Source organism: Nicotiana sylvestris, chromosome 3 (genome assembly GCF_000393655.2).
Source record: "Nicotiana sylvestris chromosome 3, ASM39365v2, whole genome shotgun sequence".
Classification (NCBI taxonomy): domain Eukaryota; kingdom Viridiplantae; phylum Streptophyta; class Magnoliopsida; order Solanales; family Solanaceae; genus Nicotiana; species Nicotiana sylvestris.
In genome coordinates, this window is record NC_091059.1 from 211,700,109 (window position 1) to 211,707,690 (window position 7,582).

Sequence of the window (7,582 nt, forward strand, 5' to 3'; positions counted from 1 at the left end):
GGGCGCCTAATGGTAAAGACATGAAATGTATTCCCTTGTTATACAGGTGGGCGCCTAATGGCTAAAGACATGAAAAGTATTCCCTTGTTATACAGGTGAGCGCCTAAATGAAAAACATAAAATGTATTCCCTCGTTATACAGGTGGGCGCCTAATGGTAAAGACATGAAATGTATTCCCTTATTATACAAGTGGACGCCTAATGGTAAAGACATAAAAAGTATTCCCTTGTTATACAGGTGGGCGCCTAATTACTAAAGACATAAAAAGTATTCCCTTGTTATACAGGTGGACGCCTAATTGCTAAAGACATGAAAAGTATTCCATTGTTATAAAGGTGGGCGCCTAATGGTAAAGACATGAAAAGTATTCCCTTGTTATACAGGTGGGCGCCTAATTGCTAAAGACATGAAATGTATTCCCTTGTTATACAGGTGGGTGCCTAATGGTAAAGACAAGAAAAGTATTCCCTTGTTATAACAGGTGGGCGCCTAATTACTAAAGACATGAAATGTATTCCCTTGTTATACAGGTGGGCGCCTAGTTGCTAAAGACATGAAATGTATTCCCTTGTTATACAGGTAGGCGCCTAATGGTAAGACATAAAATGTATTCCCTTGTTATACAGGTGGGCGCCTAATGGTAAAGACATGAAAAGTATTCTCTTGTTATACAGGTAGGCGCCTAATTGCTAAAGACATGAAAAGTATTCCCTTGTTATACAGGTGGGCGCCTAATGGTAAAGACATGAAATGTATTCCCTTGTTGTATAGGTGGGCGCCTAATTGCTAAGATATGAAAGTATTCCCTTGTTATACAGGTGGGCGCCTAATGGTAAAGACATGAAATGTATTCCCTTGCTGTACAGGTGGGCGCCTAATTGCTAAAGACATGAAATATATTCCCTTGTTATACAGGTGGGTGCCTAATGGTAAGACATAAAATGTATTCCCTTGTTATACAGGTGGGCGCCTAATGGTACAGACATGAAAAGTATTCCCTTGTTATACAGGTGGGTGCCTAATTGCTAAAGACATGAAAAGTATTCCCTTGTTATACAGGTGAGCGCATAATGGTAAAGACATGAAATGTATTCCCTTGTTGTACAGGTGGGCGCCTAATTGCTAAAGACATGAAAAGTATTCCCTTGTTGTACAGGTGGGCGCCTAATTGCTAAAGACATGAAAAGTATTCCCTTGTTATACAGGTGGACGCCTAATTGCTAAGACATGAAAGTATTCCCTTGTTATACAGGTGGGCGCCTAATTGCTGAAGACATGAAAAGTATTCCCTTGTTATACAGGTGGGCGCCTAATGGTAAAGACATGAAATGTATTCCCTTGTTGTACAGGTGAGCGCCTAATTGCTAGATAATAACTTGAATTTGTTTCCTCGATTCTCCGAGAAAATTTTCAACTGCGGCAGAAAATTTTCTGCCCCAGTTCTGGCGATCTTTCTTATGGCGTGTCTTTCGGCCATCATCAACATTTTATTTTCCTATTCAAATCGAAGAAAATTTAGTTAGTTTTTAAATATGGCGAGTGGTCATGTCACTCATGATGGGGGATGATTGTTCCCTTCCCCTTTTTCCTGTTCGGCATTCCTAAAACTTGTTGGGGATGATGTTATTTGCTGGGGATAACATTCTGCTGGGGATTGTTTTTTCATTTATCCCTTCCCCGTTCTGTGTCTCAAAACTTGCTGTGGGTTATTTTACTGAAGATGAATTTTCCTTTCTTCCTTTCCCACTCAGTGTTGTCCGACCACCTCGGAACTTGGTCGATAATCGGTCGGAGTTCTGTTGGGGATCCTCTTGGAACTTGGCCCACAATTTCCTCAACATGGTGTTTTTCTGGTTCTTCCCCGTACTTTCCTTGCCATTTTAGACCAATATTATTCGGCCTTGCAACCAACGTCTTTTGTCTTATTGCCTTGTCTCTGGCCTGTCCTCTTCACATTTTGCGTTGTACCATTTTGACGACTGGTAGTAAGCTCTGAAAGACCTTTCTCAAAAAAAAAAAATTTTTTTGGAAAAAGTCTTTTAAACAAAGAAATGAAAAGATAGAAAAAGAGAAAATCTTTCTGAACAAATGCTGGGGAAAAGAAAAGAAATGGACTTATCTGGGCAGTATTACCGATTCCAACGATCATGTCGTGCATTCCGTATTAATCAACCCAGTCTATTTGTGTCGATCAATCTTTCTGACGTCTTCACTTGCTGGGGATAAATAGGTGCCCAACTCTTCGCAAAATGCGGATCCTTTCCGCCAATCTATCTTGTCGCCTCATAGTGCCCTTCGAGAGGTTTTCACTAATAAGACTCTCTCATTTCTCTCAGCTCCCGTCGCCTTATGGTGCCTGTGAAGGTTTTCACCGATAAGACTCTCTCATTTTGCTTCTCTCAGCTTACGTCGCCTTATGGCGCCTGTGAAGGTTTTCACCGATAAGACTCTCTCATTTTATTTTCTCAGCTGGGGATTGGAGTGTTGCCGGTAAGATTCTCTCTGTTGGGAATTCTTATGGCTATCAATTCTTTCAGCTCATGATTCTCATTCAGTCGGGGACCAGCGTGTTATTCTCGGCTTTCATTTGCCTGTCTTGGCACCTCTCGGATACTGATCGGGAGGTCTTTTTTGGACATCAATATGGGTTTTATGTAGGGCTTAAAAGAAAAGGAGATAAAAATTCAAAATAACTTTGATGGGTACAACTCTGGGAATCAAACCTCTTTTCAAAATTTGAAAACATAATTTCTGCCCCAATTTCTTGCTTGGGGAATTTTTGATTTTTGTTACATTATGACCGAGCCGTGAGGCGCCTACGTATCCTCTTTGAGGAATCAGGCCGAATGTAGTTCACTTGATTCCTTTGTTTTTTTTGCGACTTTCCTTTCTGGTTTTTGTTATTATTTTTCCTTCTTTTCTCTTTTTCATTTTTTCGTTTTCATTAATGATTTCAAGAGAGGGGTATAAAAGAATAAATAAGGCTCAAAGGGGGAAAGCAAAGGCTAAAGTGTTTGGATAGAAGAAATAATTGCCTCCTTCATTTCATTATCCGATAAATGCCAAGTACAAACAAACGAATGAATGACAATTACAATCAAAGAAATCACACATAATATCTCTTGACTGCGTCAGAATTGATAGCCATGTCGATACATCTTCCCTCGACATCTGTCAAACATAAAGCACCATTAGATAACACTCTGGTCACAATGAACGGTCCTTGCCAGTTTGGGGCAAAGTTGCCCTTCGCTTCAGTCTGATGTGGTAGGATTCGTTTCGGCACCTGCTGTCCTACTTCAATTTCCTGGGACGCACCTTCTTGTTGTATGCTCTTGCCATTCTCCTTTGATACAATTGTCCATGACATACTGCTGCCAATCTCTTTTCATCAATTAAGCTCAACTGCTCCAATCGGGCTTTAACCCATTCATCATCGTCAATCCTAGCCTCAGAGACAATCCGAAGGGATGGAATTTCAACCTCTGCTGGTATTACTGCTTCAGTTCCATATACCAACAAATAAGGAGTGGTACCTACTGAAGTACAGACAGTAATGCGATAACCCAATAATGCAAATGGTAACATCTCATGCCACTGTCTAGACCCTTCTACCATCTTCCTCAATATTTTGTTTATATTCTTGTTGGCCGCCTCAGCTGTACCGTTCGTTTTAGGGCGGTATGAAGTAGAATGACGGTGAGTAATCTTGAACTACTCACATGTCTCCTTCATCAAATGACTATTAAGATTAGCCCCATTGTCCGTGATAATCACTTTTGGTATCCCGAACCGATAAATAATGTTCGCATGCACAAAATCCACCACAGCTTTCTTAGTCACAGACTTGAACGTCTTAGCTTCCACCCATTTAGTAAAATAATCTATGGCCACCAGAATAAACCTATGTCCATTTGACGCTGCTGGATCAATTGGCCCAATAACATCCATGCCCCATGCAACAAAAGGCCATGGTGCAGACATTGTATGCAGTTCTGATGGCGGAGAATGAATCAAATATCCGTGCACCTGGCACTGATGACATTTGCGTACGAAACTGATGCAATCCCGCTCCATAGTAATCCAATAATAACCTACTCGTAGTATCTTCTTTGCCAAAACATACCCGCTCATGTGCGGTCCACAAACTCCAGAATGCACCTCTGTCATGATAGCCGTGGCTTGCCTCGCATACATGCATCTCAATAAACCGAGGTCTGGGGTTCTCTTGTACAAAACTCCTCCATTAAGGAAAAATCCATTTGTCAATCTTCGAATGGCTCTCTTTTGATCTCCGGTGGCCTGCTCCGGGTATATCCCCATCCTGAGGTATTCCTTGACATCATAAAACCATGGCTCGCTATCCATTTCTTCTTCTATCATATTGCAGTAGGCATGCTGATCATGAACCTGAATATGCAACGGGTCGACATGAATCTTGTCTAGGTGGTGCAACATTGATGCTAGGATGGCCAAAGCATCGGCAACCTCATTATGAACTCTCGGGATGTGTCTGAACTCCACTGATCGAAATCGCTTGCTCAGATCGTGCAAACATTATCGATATGGTATAAGCTTCAAATCCCGTGTTTCCCATTCACCCTGAATTTGATGTACTAGGAGGTTTGAGTCTCCCAAGACCAAGACGTCCTGGACATCCATGTATGCAGCTAATCGTATGCCCAAAATGCATGCCTCATATTCAGCCATGTTGTTGGTACAGTAAAAACGTAGCTGAGCCGTAACAGGATAGTGATGTCCTGTTTCCGAAATAAGTACCGCTCCTATTCCAACTCCCTTCGAATTTGCGGCTCCATCAAAGAAAAGCTTCCACCCTGGTTCCTCAGTCGATTCCACCTCCTCTATATGCATCATTTCTTCATTGGGGAAATACGTCCTCAATGGCTCATATTCTTCATCAACAGGATTCTCAGCTAAGTGATCCGCCAATGCTTGGGCCTTCATGGCCGTCCTCGTCACATAGACGATGTTAAATTTTGTGAGTAATATCTTCCATTTCGCTAACCTTCCTGTGGGCATAGGCTTCTGGAAAATATACTTCAGTGGGTCCAAGCGCGAGATGAGATAAGTAGTATATGATGACAGATAATGTTTCAACTTTTGTGCCACCCAGGTTAGGGCGCAACATGTTTTCTCAAGTTGAGTGTACTTAACCTCATATACTGTAAACTTTTTGCTGAGATAATATATGGCTTGCTCCTTCCTTCCTGTGATATCATGTTGCCCCAGTACACAACCAAATGAATTTTCCAGGACTGTTAGATAGAGAATCAACGGTCTTCCTGGCTCGGGTGGAACCAACACAGGTGGATTCGATAGATACCCTTTGATTCGGTCAAATGCTTCCTGACATTCTGTCGTCCATCCTACCGCAACATCTTTCTTTAACAGCCGAAAAATGGGTTCACAAGTCGCCGTGAATTGGGCGATGAACCTGCTGATATAATTTAATCTTCCCAACAGACTCATTACTTCTGTTTTGTTCTTCGGCGGCGACAATTCCTGGATGGATTTGATCTTTGATGGGTCCAGCTCAATGCCTCACCGACTGAAGATGAATCCCAACAGCTTTCCAGATAGAACACCAAATGCACATTTGGCCGGGTTGAGCTTAATGTTGTACCTTCGAAGTCTTTGGAAAAACTTCCTTAGGTCTTCTACGTGGTCTTCCTGACGCTTGGATTTTATGATTACATCATCTACGTACACTTCAATCTCTTTGTGTATCATGTCATGAAACACAGTAGTCATTGCTCTCATGTACGTTGCCCTAGCATTCTTCAAACCAAACGGCATTACCCGGTAGCAATAAGTCCCCCACGGAGTAATGAAAGCCGTCTTTTCTACGTCTTCTTCATCCATCAGGATCTGATGGTACCCAACATAACAATCTACAAAAGAACCGATCTCTCGTCCTGCACAATTGTCGATCAAGATATGTATGTTGGGTAATGGAAAGTTATCTTTTGGGATCGCCCTGTTCAGATTGCGGTAATCGACGCATACCCTGATTTTCCCATCCTTCTTCGGCACTGGCACCACATTAGCCAACCAATCAGGATATCGAGTGACTCGAATAACCTTTGCCTGCAGCTGCTTGGTTACTTCTTCTTTATTCTTTACGCTCATGTCTGTCTTGAACTTCCTCAATTTCTGCTTGACGGGAGGGCATGCCGGGTCAGTGGGTAATTTGTGAACCACTAGATCAGTGTTTAAGCCCGGCATGTCATCATACGACCATGCAAAAACATCTTTGAATTCAATGAGTGCTTTGATTAGCTCCTCCCTGATGTTTGGCTCAATGTGAATGCTTATTTTGGTTTCCCTGACATTGTCTGCATCCCCTAAATTGACAGCTTCAGTGTCATTCAAATTGGGCTTGGGCTTCTCTTCGAACTGGCTTAATTCTCGGTTTATCTCTTCAAAGGCCTCATCCTCATCATATTCCGATTCATTATCATAATCGACCTCTTGTACAATTAATTCGGAATCAGATTGATTTTTTAGACTGGGTTGAAGATCCGTTGTGCATGCCATGTCATTAGAACCAGTATAAAGAGAACTGTTCAGAAAGAGAAAAAGAAGAAAATAGAATTAAAACAAAATAAAGAGAGAAAACTTTCAATTTTATTAAAATGCGGGATAACAGGGTTCACACTTTTGCTGAATATAAAATAAAACAAAATTTGGATTACACCCTGGAATAATCTAGAAAACGAGAAAGAAAAATCAAAGCCTACTACTAAGACTCCCTCCGGATAGGAATAGGAGTAGCTGTCCAATTGTTGATGTTGGACCTAGGCCCCACAAACTGTACATCAGTCCTACTGGAACCTTCTCTAGCTTTTATTACGTTGACGTCGGCGAACAACCTTTCAAAACTCTGGTTCAAATCCCCATCCGACCCAGTCAATGGTCTGAGAACTTTTGGGACCGACAACCTTTTGATGCCTGCTCTGACGAAAGATCTGGCGAGACGTGGAACTGGTTTGGGAAGAACCCAAACTCTCTTCTTCATTTTCCGAGCCCGTTTTACATCTGCTGCGGTCGGCTTGAATCCCAGCCCGAAGGTCTCTAAATTCTTAGGCAAAGAGACAGGTTGAACAATGCCATGAAGCTTAGCCCCCAGACCTTTTCCTGGCACGAACCCATTACTCAGCATCTCTGAAACTATCATGACGGTTGCAGAAGCTACCCTGGGGAGTGGAATGCTTTTACCCTCGGGAATCTTGTTCACTAAGACTGCATCAAAAATCTGGTAAACCCAGGGACCTTTGTCGTCGTCGGTTTCTACGAATGGCACAATAGAACCTCCCACAGTGCAAGCAGTGTCTTCCCCATGTAGCACGACATCTTGTCTGTCCCATTCGAACTTGACCATTTGATGCACTGAAGACGGCACTGCTTTGGCCGCGTGGATCCATGGTCGACCCAACAAAAGGTTATAAGATACTGCAGCATCCAATACCTGGAACTCCATAGTAAACTCGACCGGGATGATGGCCAATTCGAGCATAATATCCCCCACTGTGTCTGTTCCACCTGTCACACCTCTTTTTG